Here is a 21,556-nt window from a genome sequence, read left to right as displayed (position 1 = left end):
AAGATACCCTGGAGGAGGAAATAGCAACCCACTCCAGTATTCTGGCCTGGGAAATTCCCTGGACAGAGGAGCCTGGTGGGCTACAGTCCTTAGGGTTGCGAAGAGTCATACACAACTGAGCAATGAAACAAGAGCAACAAGATAAAATAAATAGGATTAAATATTACACACAGTGGGTATTATCATTTAAGAATGAGCTAGCGCCCACAATAATAATGCTTTGAGAAGAAGGAGCAGTGGGGAGGAGAACGGAGAAGGAGGTGGGGAAAAAGCAGAAGAGGTAGGAGGAGAGGAATGCTATAGAGTAATACCTAGAATATGGCTCTGTATGTATACGTTTTAAGACCCACGTATGTGGTAGTAGCACAAATCAACGACTGGGCAAATATCATCCGATTCATGATACTGGTTGCTTCCGGAGGGAACTGGTGATGATGCCAGAGAATTTAAACCGTAGGTTTATTTTTTTCTATTTTAAAAAGTAAATTGTTTGAGGAAAATATGATCATATGATAATATTAACACTGGTGGATCAGCAAATGAGTGTTTGAAAATATTTTGTCTTGTATTTTTGGTCAAGTACATGAATACAAAGGAAGTGTTTGTAGAAGTATTTGCATTCAAAGAAAATTCCTTCTATGGCAACATCTGTGTTCACAGATGTTAACTCTTTAGATCCTTCCCTACATTCTTGAGAAGGACACTGTCCTATTTATTCCCACTTTACAGGTGACAAAACCAAGACTTTGGAGATATCTTTATCTTTTTGGAGATAAAAAGAAAGGGGGAAGAAGAGCTGGGGCACAATGCGGAATGTCTGTAAAGAACCTAACCCAACACTCCTTTCAAGAAAAAATGCACTTTATTTTACCCTTCCATAAATAATTTATATACACAATTCCAACTGAGTCGTGCTCACTCTTCTAAGATTTGTGCTTTCTGAGTTTGGCTCAATGAATGATGGAAAGTAGCCTTAGGCTGTGCTATAGGTTAGTATTTTGAGTCTGAGATTAAAAACAAACAAACAAACCTGAGATCATTTTCTTCATCTCTTTTCTCAGAACTTTTACCTTTTCAAGGAAAAAAAAATCCTAATTTCTACCTAATGCATTGTTTAAAAGGTCCTCTTTTTTCCAGTACATTCACTGTCACTCAAACATAAGAGCTTTATATTCTATTTCAATAGTTAACTTTTCTAGAAAACTATGAGTGTTTTATCAGTCCGCAAGAAGTCAGGATGGCAGGATTTAGGAACATCCCACTTGTCTAGGGAGATAGTCCGGTGAAGCTTTTATCTTTAGGTTGAAGCTACTCCCTCTCTACGACAACTAATTGTGGACCTGTATTTCATACCCATCATCAGCAAAAGGAGTAAACCGTTAAGTGGCACCAAATTAAAGAATGAATGTCTCAGTGACTGCTATGCTGCATTTACAGAACCAGTAGCCATTTGTAAGATCAAAATCAGCTCACTAGCTCCTTAATTCCAAGTGCATGAAATCATACAAGAGCTATGTAATGCACTGTGGTCAGAAGAAGAAGAAAATTTTAGTTATTCAGCTAAAAGGATGCTCAGTGCAGGAAATTTTTGCAGATTCATTTCACTGAAAGCAATAACACTCCTGGTGCTACTGAATTTGGATTGGGGTAACGAAATAATCCTGACTTATTCTACCTCTGTCTTTTGGATAAACCACTAAAAGCCTATTTTCCTTTCCCCATCTTGAAAATAACAATGCTGCTGCTAAGTCGCTTCAGTCGTGTCCGACTCTGTGCGACCCCATAGACGGCAGCCCACCAGGCTCCTCTGTCCCTGGGATTCTCCAGGCAAGAACACTGGAGTGGGTTGCCATTTCTGTCTCCAGTGTATGGAAGTGAAAAGTGAAAGTGAAGTCGCTCAGTCGGGTCCGACTCTTCGCGACCCAATGGACTGCAGCCTACCAGGCTCCTCCATCCATGGGCTTTTCCAGGCAAGAGTACTGGTGTGGGTTGCCATTGCCTTCTTAACAATAGTGGATTTTAATCAAATGAGATCATGAACATGGAAATATGTCAAGAAGGAGAAAGTACCAATCTAAGTTTAGCTGCTCCTGTTCATTGATGAAAATTATTATTATTGCTTTATTTTTATAAAGACTTTATTGTTTTAGAATAGTTTTAGATCTTCAGGTTTTCTGTACTGAAAAGTGCAGAGATTTTCCATACACTTCATGTCCCCAAACAAATACTAAGAGGCATATATGTTTACTTTTCAGTAATTTCCGATCAGCGTATATCCCTATGTAACCACCACCTCAGTCAAGATACAGAACATTTCCATCATTCAATAAAGTTCCCCTAGAGTCCCTTGGACTGCAAGGAGATCCAACCAGTCCATTCTGAAGGAGATCCGTCCTGGGTGTTCTTTGGAAGGACTGATGCTAAAGCTGAAACTCCAATACTTTGGCCACCTCATGCGAAGAGTTGACTCACTGGAAAAGACTCTGATGCTGGGAGGGATTGGGGGCAGTAGAAGGGGATGACAGAGGATGAGATGGCTGGATGGCATCACCGACTCTGTGAACATGGGTTTGAGTAGACTCTAGGAGTTGGTGATGGACAGTGAGGCCTGGTGTGCTGTGAATCATGGGGTCGCAAAGAATTGGACACGATTGAGCGACTGAACTGAACTGAACTGATGTATCTTTGTAGTCTTTCTCTTTTTGTAAAAAAAAAAAAAAAGATCTGATTTCAATCTGGAATTCATGTAAGATGTACACAAATACAACTATTTACTATCTGTATTTTTTCAATCAATATAATGTTTTTGACCTTCATATATGTTGTATTATATAAACACACACATGTAGTTGAATTTCAAAGATATATATCCCACAAAATGTCTATCCATTCACTGACAGATGGGCATTTGTGGTTATTTTCAATTTTCAACTATTTTGTATAAAACTGCTATGAAAAGTCCCAGTATGAGTAATTTTGGAAGTTATGTGTGTCCATTTATGATAATTATTATTCATGATCTCATATGAATGTGCAAGCCATACTTAAATATGTACTGCCTTATTTAACCCCCATAGCAGCTCTAAAAGGCAGGCTCTGTGGTTTTGTCCATTTTACAGATGAGCACAACATGCAGATAGATACAGATAACTATCTATCTATCTGATTTATACCTGTGGCAGTGATACAGAGATAGTGTCCTTGCCCTCAAGCAGTCCACAGTTGAGCCCCAGAACCAGTCAGGGGTGCAGACAGAGTGCAGCCTGATAAGTGCTTTGCCCAGGACTGACTTCGATCTGTGCTGTCATACAAAACCCTGCACTTTGAAGAGCTCCAAGTTTGGTTTAATGGTCTGCTGTTGCTTTTCTGCCTGGAGAAGAGCATGGCAACCAACTCCAGTATTCTTGCCTGGAGGATCCCACAGACAGAGGAGCGTGGCAGGCTACAGTCCATAGCATTGCAAAGAGTCATAAAGGACTGAAGCGACTTAGCGTGTGTGTGTCACAAATTCTTGATGATTTCTGAACAAAGCCATTCTTCTTTTTCTTCTTTCCCTGGGCCCCATAAATTCTCTAGCAAGTTCTAGTTTTGACAGAAATACAAGTGGTGTGTTATGAGGGTGAGGCATGCGGACAGTTAGAAAAGGGATCTTAGAAGAAGTTCTCCTTGAGTTTAATTTTGAAACATAGGAAGGAGTTTGCCTCCTCCCTCTCCTACTCCCCTCTCTTCTCTTTTCCTCCTCTATCTCCTTCTCTTCTCTTTCTCATTAGTCCTGGGGCAGAATGATATGGGCTTCGGTGTCAGAGAACCATGGTCTGGATTCTTCTTCAGACAGCAGGATACTCTTGGTTAAGTTACCAGCCTCCCCAAGCCTCAGTCTCCTTACTCAAATCGTGTGGCTAAACCGTTCTTGGAGGATTTGGCATATTATATAGAAAACAACTAACACTGTGCTTGCCTCATAGTAGGCACCGACCAGTTCTCATGCCCTTCACGCCAGCTGGCTTTCTGAAGACACCCTTCCCCTTGCTAGACTGTCAGCACCCTGAGGCAGAAGCTTGTGTCTGTCTTCCTCACACTCGAATCCCCTGCTGTCAGGATTCTAACCTCTATAGAGTGCCATTTAAGGATCCATTTGGTTTGACCCCAACTTACTTTTCTTGTTGTATCTCCTGCACACTCTTTTGTATCCTCTATTTTAGTCAAATTAAATGGCTTGTTCTTCCCTCACACTTCATCTACTTTTCTTTCAGCTCTGTCAGTACTCTGGACTCTGATTCCTCCCAATTCAAGCTGTGTTCATCTTTTCAAGCTCAGCTCACAGACTGCTGCCTCCATTAAGACTATTCCAATCCTCCCAAGCACACTCTTCTGACGTTATTGCAAATAACCCCCTTTCATGGCATTATATGTGTTGTGCCGACGTTATCGGGTTTCATGTATTATAAGATGACTTTTGAGGGTAGGGATGTCTAATTAAAGTTGATATATCTTTGGTTCATTCTCCTGGACCACAGAGCTCATCCAATAAACCCTGGAATATACTTGTGAGTGCATGAAAGAACCCTAATTCCCCTACTCTGGGGCAAGGGAATTACCTTAAAAGGAAAAATCCTGACAAGAAACTATACGTGACTTGGGGTGATCCAAAGTTGCAGTTCTGAAGTTGAAACTGGATTCCCCCAAGTGCCAGTGGCAAAGACAATCTGTGTGGAGAACAAATGCACCTTGTTTGTAAACAGAGTTTGCAAAGATAAACCCATATGCTTTTTGCAGCTGGAGCTCATAAGCAATTTCCCCAGGGTTCAGCCTTCAGTGTCGAGGAGTGCTCCCTGCAGATGAAGCCTTGCTGTGTTAATTCTTAACACACCTCTAGACTGGGTTACAATGTGGAAGCTCCACATGCTTCTAGGAGTTGGTTTGCCTGGAAAAGGTATCACTACAAGGATTCTTCTATGTCTGTTTCTTGCCTCTAACTGAGGGTTACTATACATACTTCTGAATATAGCTATATAAGTGGTCTGTAGATTTCTCACCGTGCCTTAGTCCCAAGTAAGTGGTGAGGCCCAAGCACCAGGTGATACTGCCCCCTGTACCTCTATGTTACACACTCTTGGTTAAACTAAACAGAATGGATTCTGTGACTCACAGCAATCACATCATAGTTAAAGAGTAGCAGCATCTGATCAATTACAAACTTTAGCAGGCCTTCTGTTCACCCTCTAAGAATTAAGATATGTTGGGTATAAAAAAGCTGTTCAGATGGAAAGTGGATTTCGCTCTCATTTTCTATGATATATCCACTTCTATGATGTATTCTTCCAGAAGAAGTACCCACTTGAATGCTGGTTCCAGAAATAATTTCTGTAAAACCCAAGGTGACTAGTCATTCTGGTTTGTCTGGGATAGAAATGTTTCCCAGGATGTGGGATATTCAGTGCTATAATTAGGAAAATCCCAGGAAAACCAGGACGACTTGGTCACCCTAATAATAGCTGGTGGCCTGAAAAAGTTACATAACAGAATCTCTTGCTCAGACACCAAAATTGTTCCAAAATATTTGTTTAAATACTGTATATCAACTCCATATAGATTTTTTTAGGCATATATAAATGTGTCTATGTTTCATCTTCATATCTTTTATCTCTATATGGCTATTAGATTGAATCACGTAAAATTGACAGAATTCAACTATTTTTTGACCAAAAAATTCTCACAAAACCCAATCTTTTCATAGAGTTCAACCTATTCTTATTTATTGGAGAAGGAAATGGCAACCCACTCCAGTATTCTTGCCTGGAGAGTCCCATGGACAGAGGAGCCTTGTGGGCTACAGTCCATGGGGTCACAAAGAGTCAGACACGACTGAGCAACTAAACAACAATTCTTATTTGTATCTATCATCTTAGGCTCTATGTTGAGCATCTTCCATGTATTAATATATGTAATTATCTAACAACCTTTGGAAATTGTGTGACTACATCATCTGATAACAAAGAAGCTAAGAGGTTAAGTTAAGCAAGATATATAACAAGTAACAGCAAATTAGATGCTACATTTTCCCACCTAAGACCAAGTATCCTCAATTCTTTTTTTTTTTTTTTTGCCAAGCCACCCAGCTTCCAAGATTTTAGTTTCTTGACCAAGGATTGGACCCATGCGCTCTGGAGTGGAAGCTCAGAGTCCTAATTGCTGGACTTCCATGGAAAGTCCCATTTTCACTAACTTGTAAGGTAGGGATTTACCGAACTTGTTTTGTAGATTAAAGCAACGACATAAAGAGAGTTTGCACAGAGCGCTCAACTTTTTTTAGAGATTATTGTCTCATCTCATGCTGCCCTTCCTGAGACCAGTTTTCTTCTAAAAAATGTACTGGCTTTAGGAATGACCTTGGTCTTCATGTGTTTAATTAAATACAGTTGTTTCTCAGCATTGTCTTGCAAAAAATTACAAATACAGAAAATTTGTAAGAAGTTTATAGTGAACACGTTTATTTCCATGCCTAGATTCTATCATTTTAACATTTTGACATATTTGCTTGATTGTATATCTATTCAACTGAGCATCTGTTTAACCATCAAGTCATTTTACTTTTTGATGCATTTCAAAGTGAGTTATAGACATCAGTAACTTTCACCCCTAAACATTTCAGCATGTATATCATTAGTGAGTTCAATATTGGTTTATAGTCTTTCCTTTTTAAAAAATTGAGACATAATTGACACATATTAGTTTTAGATGTTTTCAGGCTTCTTTTTAAAGGTAAAATTTGTGTGTGTGTGTGTGTGTGTGTGTGTGTGTGTGCTCAGTCACTCAGTGTCCAACTCTTTGTGACCTCATGGACTGCACCCCACCAGGCTCCTCTGTTCATAGGCTTCTCCAGGCAAGAATACTGGAGTGGGTAGTCATTTTCTTCTCCAGGGTATCTTCCCAACCCAGGAATCAAACCTGGGTCTCATGCATTGCAGGTGGATTCTTTACAGCCTGAGCCATCAGTGAAGCCCAAAATTCACATACAACACCTAAATATTAAATATACCATTTGATGACTTCTAAGAGACATGTATGCCTGCATATAATAGCCCAAACCTTTATAAAGATGGAGAATACTTTTATTATCCAGAAGATTTCTTCAAGCAACTTTCTAGTTGAACTTGACCCCCACTTTCACCTTCATGGGTAACTAATGTTCTGATTTTTTTTCACATAGATTAATTTTTTCTGCTCTGCTGCTGCTGCTGCTAAGTCGCTTCAGTTGTGTCTGACTCTGTGAGACCCCATAGAAGGCAGCCCACCAGGCTCCCCCGTCCCTGGGATTCTCCAGGCAAGAATGCTGGAGTGGGTTGCCATTTCCTTCTCCAATGCATGAAAGTGAAAAGTGAAGTTGCTCAGTTGTGTCCGACTCTTAGTTTCTGCTCTAGAACTCCATATAAATGGAATCAAACAATAAGAGCTAGTGTGTGTAATACTTCTTTCACCCAACATAATTATTTTGAGATTTTTATCCAAGTTTTTACACAAGTCATTGCTTTATTGCTTTCATTGTTTTCATATCCCCATTCAATGACATGATCTAGCTATCCATTGCCTTGTTGATAGGAGAATAGATTATTTATTGGTTGCTTTGTTTTTTTACTGTTATGAATAAAACCTGCACTGAACATTCTTTTATAAATTTCTGTGAAGACATATGGCTTTATTTTTCTTGGGTAAAAACCTAGAATTGGAACTATTCAATTACAGAAAGGTGTATGCTTAATTTTATAAGAAATTGGCAGACATTTTGCCAAAGAGTTTGTGTCCCATGAGTAATGCATGAGAATTCTGGCTGCTTTATCTCCTCATAACTCTTGATATTAATGTTTTTAGTCATTCTGGTTGCTGTATGTCAGTATCTCATTGTGGTTTTGATTTGCATTTCCCTGATCATTAATGATTTGGTCACTTTTTCCATGTGCTTATTGGCCATTCACATATTTTCTTCGCTAAATGACTGTTCAAATTGTTTGCTCATCTTTTTTTTTTTTTAAAGTGCAAAAGAGACACAGATGTATGGAACTGTCTTTTAGACTCTGTGGGAGAGGGAAGGGAGGGATGATTTGGGAGAATGGCATTGAAACATGTATAATATCATATAAGAAATGAATCGCCAGTCCAGGTTCGATGCAGGATACAGGATGCTTGGGGCTGGTGCACTGGGATGACCCAGAGGGATGGTATGGGGAGGGAGGTGGGACGGGGGTTCAGGACTGGGAGCACGTGTACACCGGTGGCGGATTCATGTTGATGTATGGCAAAACCAATACAATATTATTAAGTAATTAGCCTCTAATTAAAATAAATAAATTTAAATTTTAAAAAAAATTAAAAAAAGAAGAAAAAGAAAGCTACAAGGATATATTATATGACATGGGGAATATAGCCAGTACTTTATAATAATTATAAATGGAACAGAACCTTTAAAAATTGTGAATCACTATATTGTATACCTGTAATTCATATAATATCATACATCAACTGTACTTCAATAAAAATTTTTTTTAAAAAAGGAAAAAAAAGTGAGCATGAATTCTCAATGGCAGCCATATCACTCCCAAGTGGGCAAAAATTGGCTCTTGAGAGGAGGGGTGAAAACTTCTTAAGTATTACAATAGTTTGTAGCCATACAAAAGGCCACAATACATAAAATATATACAGTGTTTTTGTAGTATTAAATTTTAATGGAGACTGGGAGATTAGTGGCAAAAATGTTTAAAGAGTCTCCTAGGGGGATCTGTAATGAAAAAAAGGTTGAAAAACTCTGTGACTGAGTTGTGCAAATTTTTTTAATATATATTCTGTACACAAGTCATTTTTCTTTTTTGTTTTTTTTACAAGTCATTTTTCAAATGTATTTTAACTATATTTTCTCCCAATCTATGGCCTGTTTATTCATTTTCATTATTGTATCTTTTGACAAGCAAAATTTTAAAGTTTTATAAAGGTTATATTTTTAGTTTTTAAAAAAGATTTTCTGTATCTTGCCTATGAAATCTTTGCCTACTTTAAGCTTTTGATGAAATCAATATTTATAAATTTTGCAGATTTTCTTCTGTTGTTAATTTCCAATTTCATTTCATGTGGTAATAGAAAATATTTTGCATGATCAATCCTGTACATTTATTGAGACTTGCTTTATAGCCTAACATAAGATGGTTTGCCCTGGAAAATATTCCATATATACTTGAATAAATTGTGTATTCTTTTTTTGTTGTGTGGATACCTGTTAGTTCTAGTTGGTTTATAATGTTAAGTCTCCTATTTCCTTATTGATCTTCTGTCTATTTGTTCTGTCTATTATTAAAATAGCTGATTTAAAGTCTTTGTCTAGTTAATCCAACATCTGAGTTCTCTCAAGAACAGTTTTATGGACTGCATTTTTTCCCGGATATGAGTCTATATGAGTTAGAATTCTCCAGTAAAACAAAACCAATAGGGGATCTATCTGTCTACCTATCTGTCTAAATGTATCTTCTGTATATGCAATTGCCACATTCTTTAATTTATCCCAAGTTCAATTTCCCCATGTTATCACATGTGCTAGGCTATGTTCCCTTCTGTTTCCACTCTTTTACTTGTTTTTCACTTTGGTCTCTGCTCTTAAGGATATGACCCAGACTTCTTGGTCTTCTCAATGCCTCCACCTAATTGGAGAATTTTAGATTAATGGTGTAACTAATCATTTCCTTTTTCTGATCTTTGCTGACCCCTTTGACTATCCTGAATTACAACTATACTTTCAATTCTGGCTTATGTTTAATACCACCCACACCCTCTCCATTCATTTCTGATTTTCAGATGCATTTAGCTCCTTCTAATTTATTGGAAGAAGCTAATAATGTTTCTCAAAAAGGCAGTCTGATACTTTCTCAATTACATGCTCTTTCTGTATGATATTATATTATTTCCTTTTTCTATTTCTTTCTTACATAATTGTAAGATGAGCGACAAAATGCTTGGGTTTTCCCTGTGGGAATTACTGGGCATATTCATATTGTTGATGCTGAAAGACTGTCTTTTAATCTTTAGACTTCTCACTTCACTGAACTTGCATAAAAACTGCATGCTTTATGTCTATATACACAAACTGAAACCCAGAAGCACATAGAGTAACAATTCATTTCAAGAACTGGCTACTTTAAATTGCTAGCAAAAAATTCAAACCAGTAAGATCTTTTTTCCCCCTACACTCTTCTCTGAATTTGAAGATGTGTCATATAACACATATCTGAGATAGTGTGGGAGCAGCCTGGGAATGGTAACTGTGCATTCTTAAAACAACAAAAATGTCATGTAGCACTTTGGTTTAGATAAGTGAACATTTGGGCTGAGGACAAGATGTAGGCAGAGGATACTAAAGCTCCAACTAATTAGGGAGTTATCACTTGAAAAGTTACATAGCTCTGGGTCACTGAAGTTACAGCTATCAAAGGAAACTTCTGGAAGCCATCTTGCTTTCATTTCACAATCTTCTGATGACAGAATAAGCAGTATGATATGGTAGCACGTTCCTGGAAATATCACTGCCTTTTCCATGTCCGTGACAGAATACAAAGATCATGAAGAAACGGAAAAGCATTCCAATAGTTTGAAATGCTGTGACTTTTAAATGGATTCTATTAGAATTAACTAGACTCAGCTCAAATTACATAAAATTAAGCTCCTTAAAAATGATAAAAGCAAACAGTGCTTACTGTTCATTGAAACTAAAAAAAAAAAATTCAAAAGATTTTTGACATTTCTTTGTCTCAGAAAGTATAAAGACTTTTCCTAATGATCTTGGAAAATCAGAAGTTAGAGCAATAAAGGATGTGATAACTTTTTTGCTTTTAAAAAATTTATGAATATAATATGTAGGCATAAAGGGGCCACAAAACTCCTTTGTCTCTTTTTGTTTAAGCTACATTATTGTCATCTCTAATGTATAATAAATTGATACATGTTTTGGAGTCACACACATATACACATGCAGAATACATTTTTAGATGATGTTTACAATCTGAAATATGGTTGTAAAATATGAGCATTTTGACAACTAAATTTAGTATAGAAATTAAGATAAAGAAGAGGTTATTTGGGGATTCGGTAGTCAGGAAGAGTTCATGAAGGATGTAATCCTTGAAAGATGAACATATTTAGAGGCAAGCAAGTGGCACACCACAAACCAAAGTTGTAGGTTGCAACCTCGTTAAACAGGAACTGCATAGGAGACCAGTTTTGCTGTCAAAAGGAGTTCATGTAGAGAGTGCTGGGAGGAAGCGTCTTCTGAGGCCGTGCTGTAGCTACAGATCAGACCTGGTCTATATTTTGTGTCAGAAACTGTGAGCAGCAGCAGTGACAGTGCTTCAGCATCCCTGTTGCTTGTCTTGTCTGCCATGCTGCTCCTTCATGGCAAGACTTCCATGGCTTCTTTTGTTTTGCTATGCTATGCTAAGCCACTTCAGTCGTGTCCGACTCTGTGCGACCCCATAGACGGCAGCCCATCAGGCTCCCCCGTCCCTGGGATTCTCCAGGCAAGAACACTGGAGTGGGTTGCCATTGCCTTCTCCAATGCATGAAGGTGAAAAGTGAAAGTGAAGTCGCTCAGTCATGTCCGACTCTTAGCGACCCCATGGATTGCAGCCTAACAGGCTCCTCCATACATGGGATTTTCCAAGCAAGAGTACTGGAGTGGGGTGCCATTGCCTTCTCTGTCTTTTTTGTTTTAAATATCATTTATTTATTTATTTTGCTGCACTGGGTCTTAGTTGTGGCACCCAAAATCTTAGGTGCAGCGTGTGGGATCTAGTTTCCTGACCAAGGATTGAACTCAGCCCTCCCTACATTGGGAGTGTGGAGTCTTAGCCACTGAACTACCAGGGAGTTTTTCCCATGGCTTCTTAAATAGTTGTCTATCTCTCTGCTCCTTCTTCTTCCATTGCTTCTCCTTGCTGGCCTCATGCAACATCCTATCTCACCTCTCACAGCCTATTTACAATGCATATGATTGAATCCTTTTATACTGCTGGAGCCCTTTTAAAATTTAACTTCCTTTCTTCTGGAAAAGAAAAAGAAAATGAGGTAGTGTCCCAAATCACACAACATAGTAAGATTTAAAAATATTAAGACATTAGCACCAAAAAATATTTTAAATGCATAAATAAATAAAGGCAAAGGCAAAATAAATTTGAACTACTAATGGTGGATTTTAAATTTGGATCTCAGCAAGCAAAGTGCAGGGCAACAACACAGCATTTACAGGATTTACACAGCCTAGGACTCATTAATCTGTAGGTGTCTATTTTGATGTAGCCCAAAGTCTTCAAGGCTAGAAATAAAAAGCATACTAGCCCAAATTCTAGTCTTAGGTCTTTCAGTAATGGCTGTGGACAATCATGCAATCTCATGAAGTCTTAGTATCCTCATATGTTTTTTTAAAAAGTTTAGTTTGAACAGTCAGTAAAGCTCTTCCCAACTTGAACATTCACTTTATATACTCTGGCATATAAATTTAAAAATTACAAACATGTCCTTGAGAAAACCCAACTAGAAAGGAATGAAAAGTGAAATAGAAACTCTTCTAATGCAGGAGACATAAGAGACACAGGTTCAATCCCTGGGTCGGGAAGATCCCCTGGAGAAGGAAACAACAACACACTCCAGTATTCTTGCCTGGGAAATCCCATGGACAGAGGAGCCTGGAAGGCTACAGTCTATAGGGTCTCAAAAGAGTAGGACATGACTTAGTGACTAAACAACAACAACAAATGGGTCTTAACCCAATAGATCACTTTTAGGGAAGTAACCAGACGGGGTCATATTTAGCTTTGAATAAAAGAATGTGTATTCTGGTCCAACAGGATTGAGAATAGGCTCACAATTGTACAGGAGGCAGTAATAAAGACCATCCCCAAGGAAAAAAAAATGCAAAAAGGCAAAATGGTTGTCTAAGGAGGCCTTACAAATAGCTGAGAAATGAAAAGACACAAAAGACAACAGAGAAAAGGAAAGATATACCCATTTGGATGCAGAGTTCCAAAGAATAGCTAGGAGAGATAAGAAAGCCTTTCTCAGTGATCAATGCAAAGAAACAGAGGAAAACAATAGAATGGGAAAGACTAGAGATCTCTTCAAGAAAATTAGAGATATCAAGGGAATATTTCATTTAAACATGGGCACAATAAAAGACAGAAATGGTATGGACCTAATGGCTGCTGCTGCTGCTGCTAAGTCACTTCAGTCGTGTCCGACTCTGTGTGACCCCATAGATAGCAGCCCACCAGGCTCCCCCATCCAGAAGCAGAAGATATTAAAAAGAGGAGGCAAGAACACACAGAAGAACTATATAAAAAATATCTTCATGACCCAAATAACCATGATGGTGTGATCACTCACCTAGAGCCAGACATTGTGGAATGTGAAGTCAAATGGGCCTTAGGAAGCTTCACTACAAAAAAAGCTAGTGGAGGTGATGGAATTCCAGTTAAGCTATTTCAAATCCTAAAAGATGATGCTGTGAAAGTGCTGCATTCAAAATGCCAGCAAATTTGGAAAACTCAGCAGTGGCCACAGGACTGGAAAAGGTCAGATTTCATTCAAATCTCAAAGAAAGGCAAGCCAAAGAATGTTCAAACTACTGCACAATTGCACTCATTTCACAGGCTAGCAAAGTAATGCTCAAAATTCTCCAAGCCAGGCTTCAGTAGTACATGAACCGTGAACTTCCAGATGTTCAAGCTGGATTTAGAAAAGCCAGAGGAACCAGAGATCAAATTGCTAACATCTGTTGGACCATTGAAAAGGCAAGAGAGTTCCAGAAAAACGTCTACTTCTGCTTTATTGACTACGCCAAAGCCTTTGACTGTGTGGATCACAACAAACTGTGGAAAATTCTGAAAGAGATGGAATACCAGACCACGTGACTTCCCTCCTGAGAAATCTGATGCAGGTCAAGAAGCAGCAGTTAGAACTGGACATGGAACAACAGACTGGTTCCAAACTGGGAAAGGAGTACATCAAGGCTGCATATTGTCACCCAGCTTGTTTAACTTATGTGCAGAGCACATCATGAGAAATGCCATGGTGGATGAAGCACAAGCTGGAATCAAGACTGCCAAGAGAAATATCAATAACCTCAGATATGCAGATGACACCACCTTTATGGCAGAAAGCAAAGAAAAACTAAAGAGCCTATTGATGAAAATGAAAGAGGAGAGTAAAATATTGACTTAAAACTCGACATACAGAAAATTAAGATCATGGCATCCGGTCCCATCACTTCATGGCAAATAGATGAGGAAACAATGGAAATAGTGACAGACTATTTTTTTGAGTTCCCGAATCACTGTAGATGGTGACTGCAGCCATGAAATTAAAAGATGCTTGCTCCTTGGAAGGAAAGCTATGACCAACTTAGACAGCATATTAAAAAGCAGAGATATTACTTTGCCAACAAAGGTCTGTCTAGTCAAGGCTATGATTTTTCCAGTAGTCATGTATGGATGTGAGAGTTGGACTATAGAGAAAGCTGAGCACCGAAGAATTGATGCTTTTGAACTGTGGTGTTGGAGAAGACTCTTTAGAGTCCCTTGGACTACAAGGAGATCCAACCAGTCCATCCTTAAGGAAATCATTCCTGAATATTCATTTGAAGGACTGATGCTGAAGCTGAAACTCCAATACTTTGGCCACCTGATGGCAAGAACTGACTCACTGGAAAATACCCTGGTGCTGGGAAAGATTGAAGGCAGGAGGGGAAGGGGATGACAGAGGATGAGGGGATGGCATCACGGACTCTATGGACATGAGTAAGCTCCAGGAATCATTCATAGATAGGGAAGCCTGGCGTGCTGCAGTCCATGGGGTCACAAAGAGTCAGACACGACTGAGAGACTGAACTGAACTGAACTGATTCTGGTCCAACAGGATTGCGAATGGGTCACATGGCAATGTCCAGGGAGAGACGGAAGATGACTGCTCTATTTTCTACCAGCTCTAAGTCAGTTTTAGTCCCTCTCTCCACCACCACATCCTTATTCCTGCCACACCAGCCACAAGAAAATATACCAGTTATGCTTTATATCTTAAAGTGCAGGTACAAGCAATCATCTCCCTTTTATTCATACTCTAAGATAAAATTTTCCATCATCAAATGTAGGAATGAAACGGTAGCTTAAATACTTGTAGTTCTTACTCCACTGGGTTTTCAGTATTCCACTTATCATTGGGTTAAAAGTGCAATCAGAGAGTGTAGCTTTTCCTGGCATACTGTCTAGCAACATCTCCAGGACACACCAGCCTGTAAGTGATATTCTTCAGCACACACCACATTTTTCATAGTAGCAATTTTGCTTTCAGCTGATGAAGCAAGACCTTACATTCTTGCTGTTTGGGCAGGACTAAAAGATACCGTCCTATAAATGAAAGCAGTACAGCGCATCATGGTGTGGTAGTTCCACAAAGCAAGCATTATTATTTGATAATGTGTTTCACTGCAGGCTTCCCTGGTGGCGCAGATGGTAAAGTGTCTGCCTGTAATGTGGGAGACCCAGGTTCAATCCCTGGGTTGGGAAGATCCTCTGGAGAAGGAAATGGCAACCCACTCCAAGTACCCTTGCCTGGAAAATCCCATGGACAGAGGAGCCTGGTAGGCTACAGTCCATGGGGTTGCAAAGAGTGGGACGAGACTGAGCGATTTCACTTTTCTAAGTTTTCGATGAAGATTAGCTACACCCTTATTCAGAGGATCATTCTGAAAAACATTTTCAAAGGAGTACACATTCAAGGCATCTTCAGGAGAGAGGCAGAACCCATAGGGCTGGGAAGCCCACCTCTGATTCCTGGGTCCAGAATGGAGAAGCAGGGTTTAGGCTAACCCATAGCATCACATAACCTTCAGTTCAGTTCAGTTCAGTCTCTCAGTCATGTCTGACTCTTTGCAACCCCATGAATTGCAGCACACCAGACCTCCCTGTCCATTACCAACTCCCTGAGTTCACTCAGACTCACGTCCATCGAGTCAGTGATGCCATCCAGCCATCTCATCCTCTGTCGTCCCCTTCTCCTCCTGCCCCCAATCCCTCCCAGCATCAGAGTCTTTTCCAGTGAGTCAACTCTTCGCATGAGGTGGCCAAAGTTCTGGAGTTTCAGCTTTAGCATCATTCCTTCCAAAGAAATCCCAGGGCTGATCACATACCTTACTCTTCTCCAAATTGTCTTATAATATTCTTAAAGTCCAAAGAAGACATTCAGAGGTGTTTTTTTTTAATCACTTCCAAACTTTAATTACTAAATAGACAACAGAGATGTCCCATATATAAATATTTCTATTTTCATGTTAATATAGATTTTTGAAAATCTAAAAATCAAGTAATAAAAAATTTAATATCTTTTATATCCAAGAATCTTTTTAAAATTAATTAATTTATTTTAATTGGAGGGTAATTACAATACTGTGATGATTTTTGCCATATATCAACTTGAATTAGAAACAGAAAGCAAATACTGTATATTAACATGTATATATGGAATTTAGAAAGAGGGTAATGATGATCCTACCCTCAGGGGAGCAAAGGAGATACAGATGTAAAGAACAGACTTTTGGACTCAGTGGGAAAAGCGGAGGGTGTGATGATTTGAGAGAATAGCATTCAGAGGTTTTTAAAACATCCTCAATTCAACACATTCCTTTTTTCAACTTCCAAAAGGAATCAAACAGTTCCCTTCCATATGCAAAGTCCTTTTCTAGACTCACAGAAGGATAGAGAAAAGCCGTAAAATATGACCTTCCCCTGAGGTGACCGGGAAAATAGGAACTAGCTTTTCTGAGCTCTTAGTACATGCCGAGCACTGTGCATTTTCTTGTTTGATTCACAAGACAATTCTGACAGGTAGGTACTGTTATTATCCCATGTTACAGATGAAAATCCTGAAGTTTAGACTGTTTAAAAACCTCAGTAAACAAAACAGTTGGATTCAAATTCTAGCCAGCTGGCTCCAGAACGCATCTCTTCCATGATGCATCATCAGTGGGGTTGGAAACTGGTCTAAAAGGTTGCAGTGTGATGAACCAAAGAACTGGTGATAAACGCTGCCCAAAGCCGGTTGAATGCAGACTTTTTTTTTTCCCTTACTTGGGAATTCACAGATACACAATAGTCTCATAGTATTAGGGAAATACATAAAAAGAGTCCTGCACAAAAGTCTTTTGAGTGCTGCAGAGACTGATAAATATGCCCCCTCCTTTCATTCACACTAAATGTAGTATTTCTGCTGCTTAACATGGACCACAAGAACAGTAGGTCTTAAAGAGAAAATAGTTTAAATTTCTCTTTCTAGATTAATTTCAAACTGTGTCTTTATCCAGGGCTGACCATATTTATAATATCATGTAGTCACCACGGCCATTTCTAGACAATATTACTTCACGCTATCTGCCTGCAATGCAGAAGATCTGGGTTTGATTCTTGGATCAGGAAGATCCCCTGGAGAAGGACATGGCAATCCACTCAAGTATTCTTGCCTGGGAAATCCAATGGACAGAGGAGCCCGGTGGGCTACAATCCATAGGGTTGCACAGAGTCGGACACAACTGAGCAACTAAAACACAACACACTTACTCATTATGTTCAAGGTCCAAGAAAGGTGTTCAGTTTTCCTTTCTATTTCTAATAGCTCTGCTAGCAAAGCAGATGTTACATTTTTCTCCTTTTTCAGATATATACATTTGGATTTCCAAAGAACTCATGTTGGGAAAAAATTGTGTTCTTACTCATTGAAGTATGCCATTTTTTAAAGGCAAAATATTGTATCTGAAGAGTTTTAGGTGCAAAATTCAATGGCCCTTATAGCTGCTGATCAATCAGGAGAGGACGGCACTGTTAGGGTACTAAAGGACTTGATCTCCTTGGAGATTTTCCAGGCTAATTTTGCCTCTGGGGCTTACAAAGCACAATTCTGTCATAGATGTCTCATATGTGAGCTGTTAATGCCATGAGCCGTTAAAATCACAGGACCACCATTGCCCACTCCTGGAGCAGCAGCATTTTTCCAACTGCAGTCTGGTAATACTTGGTACAGATTTATCTAAGGAGCTAATTTTTTTTTTTTTTTTTTAAATGCAGATTCTTGTGATTCTACCTGAAGTCCTAGGTGAGGCTCTGGAATTTTCATTTTAAGTAATCTCAGGGCCTGCGTGCTAAGTCACTTTAGTCATGTCTGACTCTTTGTGACTCTATGGACTGTAGCCCTCCAGGCTCCTCTGTCCATGGGATTCTCCAGGCAAGAATACTGGAGTGGGTTGCCATGGCCTCCTTCAGGGGATCTTCCCTACCCAGGGATCGAACCTATGGCTCCTGCATTGCAAGAGGATTCTTTACCACTGAACCACAGGGGTAGCCCAAACAAGCTTCTCAAGTGACCTTGCTTTGAGGAATCCTGATCTCAAAGTAGTTCTGTGGGCCTCGAGAGAATTGCAAGCCAGTGTGCCTTCAATGCATACATTCTGAGAAATTCCAAAAGGTTTCAACATTGTTTTCTAAAGTAATTTCTGCAGAATGAAAATCCCGAGAGATGATTTGTAATGAACAATTAAATAAGTTAAATTTATTTATCCACTGTTAAATAAGTTTAGGAAAATTCCTTTCAAGAGCCTTCCTCTTAGAGGTTCCTAGCACACATATTAAAGGTTCTGAGACGTATTGCAGGAAATAAACCTGTGCAACTAAACCCAAGTGTTTCCCAGGTAGGTTACACAATAGGACTTTTTTGGAGGGGATAACACTTGCCATGGAACTAACAGTAGTCTTTAATCTTCCTTTGGAGGAATGCCAGTTATAGGCTCATGGTAGAATTTCCAGAGGAGATGAACTAGGTTTGGAGATCCAGGGACTCAGCTTTAATTCTTGTTTCTTAGGAATCGTTATGGAAAGGTGAGAAACCCTGTAGCTTATTCATTACACTTCACATCTGTGTGGTTTTTATAGTTCCACAGGCCCTTTTTCACACCTTTTCTCATTAAAGAAAAATCCTCATTTGATTTCTGTGAGCCAAGCAGATTAGGCATTACTATCCCCATATTACAAGTGAATAAATACATTTATAGAGGGTAGAGTTTGCTTTCTGAGGTCATGAAACTCTGCCTCTTGTGCTTTCTTCATAACATCCAAGCTTTGGAATGACCTGGCAGCTAAGGTTCCCAAAACATATCAGCCTATAAAATTTTGCTGAATTCACTAATAAGGTATTATCTTTTTAATGGAACTGGTAATGATACTGATCAGCTATTGGTAGAAAGACCTGTGAATTATTTTTACAATGGGGTGATAAATTGACTTGAACTCAGGTCTGCTGGTTCATCCCTCCTGTATCTATCTGGTGAAGTCCAAAGGTCCAGGTTATTATATTTAGTCATGTCTGGGGAGAGGGGTTTGTAATGGGGAATTTATTTTCCTCAGTGTAGTTCTGTTTGGTCTTTATAAGACATGAATTAAATTGCTCCTACACTATGTCCTGATCACATAAGCTAACGTATTCCTTGATGTAATTGTATTTCTTTTAGCAAACAAAACCAAGGATTTGGGGAACTTCCCAGGCCATCCAGTGGATAAGACTGCCTTCCAATACGGTGGGTTCAGATTCCATCCCTTGTCAGGGGGCTGAGATCCCATATGCCTTGAGACCAAAAAATAAAAACATAAAACAGAAACAATACTGTAACAAATTAAATAAAGACTTAAAAAAAAACCCCTAAGGCTTTTAGGGGTTATTATCTTAGTAACTTTAGTCTTCTTGTATTTTTGTGACCTTGTTTTTTTTTTTTTTTTTTACATTTTCTACAGCTTGACTTCTCTAGGGCTTATTCTAATTTCTTTCAGTCCCAAGACTTACAGGTTTTGATTCACAAACATGACTATCACAGAAATATTTAGACCAATAGCAAAATTATAAGATGATGTTTAAATACATCTGTAATGAATGATTCCAAACAGTGAGCATAGATCTGTGTGTATCTGGGGAAGTTTTCTGCATGTCTAACTTTCTTGATAATGTGGATAAATGACAGATTCCTCGATTCAATATATCTTCCCCTGCTCTCTCTCATATATCATTCACAATTCAGCTTTTAATTTTGTGACAAATTTAGGATATGAATGTAGCTTAGTATAAATTTCCAAGGATTATTGAACATGTGTAATTGAACAAATTTCCCCTAAGTTTTAGTTTCTATATTTTTTTCAATGTCCAAAAATTCACTAGGTTGTTCCCAACAACTTCTTTTCTTGTGGATTAAACTGGCTTTATTTTATTAGGAATTTTAGCTAAAAAATATTTCTAGAAGCAGTCTATTCTCCACCTCAACCCTATAATCTGTTTTGTTCTAACTGATCCAGAAAAAATAAAAATGCATCATGTTTGAAGTCTTCACCATTCGAGGGTAAACTGGGTCTCACTTTGAGTCATATTATATGTTCATTATATCTACAAAAACAATTTGGATAATAAAAGTGCCAAATGTTAACTCCAGCTATAAACATACAATGGCATATTTACATCATGCATCAAACTTTTCTAGATTTCTTTGCTTAGTGCTTCTCATCTTGCACTAAAATTCTTAACCCATTTGTTCCATGATTTATGGGATAGATTAATTATTTTTGATGAATAAAAATTGGAAACTTTAATTGGATGCTATTCGAGGTTTGGTTGCATTAAATGAATCTACTGGTGATCAAAAATGTATTTTTAAAGGGAGTTTAGGCTAATATATCAACAAATGAGGAGCTATAAACATGATTAATATACACATTAGACTTTCCTTATCACATTCTGCTGGCAGTTTTTATCCGGTCACAGCTGAAATTCCATTGAGATCTTTCTCCTTTTGTATAAAATACAGATTATGTGGAGACAGCAGTCTGAGCAACTGGAGTTTCATCATGTCTGCCCATTAATTATTAATGCTGTTTCAGTACTTCTTATCTATCACTGCGAGAGATGAAGGGCTGTATTTTTATAGTCAGTTTCCAGTAAGAAAACAGGCTGGATGGTGCCTCTGTACTTGGCAATACAGAAAGGATCAAAAGTACTTCCATTTTTATGGAACCTTGAAAAAGGAATGTTCTAAATCATTCACTTTACTATTGCCCTGAAAGGTGGTATGATTTTTGAAGCATAAATAAAAACTGAGAAGAGCATATGTCTAATTTGGACATCTTTTTTTTTTTCTCCAAACTGCTGTGATTTCCAAGGTATTGAATCCAAGCCATGTGGAGAATTGGGAGATTATGCATTGTTCAGATTATGTCAATATGTCAATGTGAGTACAATTGAGCTCTAAGGACTTGACAGTCCTATAGATGTACAGTTTGTGATTAGAGTCCAGGCTGCAATGTAAGGATACTAGCTAAGCCAAGCAACAGAGTATCGAGTCTCAATTCCCTCATTGTATGAGGATAACTTTTTTACCGGGCGGTGAAAAGGTTTAAATAAAATAAAGCATTTCAATGCACAGAAAGTTTCAAGCAAGGCTAGTAAACTC

This window comes from Bos taurus, chromosome 9 (genome assembly GCF_002263795.3).
Source record: "Bos taurus isolate L1 Dominette 01449 registration number 42190680 breed Hereford chromosome 9, ARS-UCD2.0, whole genome shotgun sequence".
Classification (NCBI taxonomy): Eukaryota; Metazoa; Chordata; class Mammalia; order Artiodactyla; family Bovidae; genus Bos; species Bos taurus.
Note: the sequence above shows the minus strand (reverse complement) of the source record.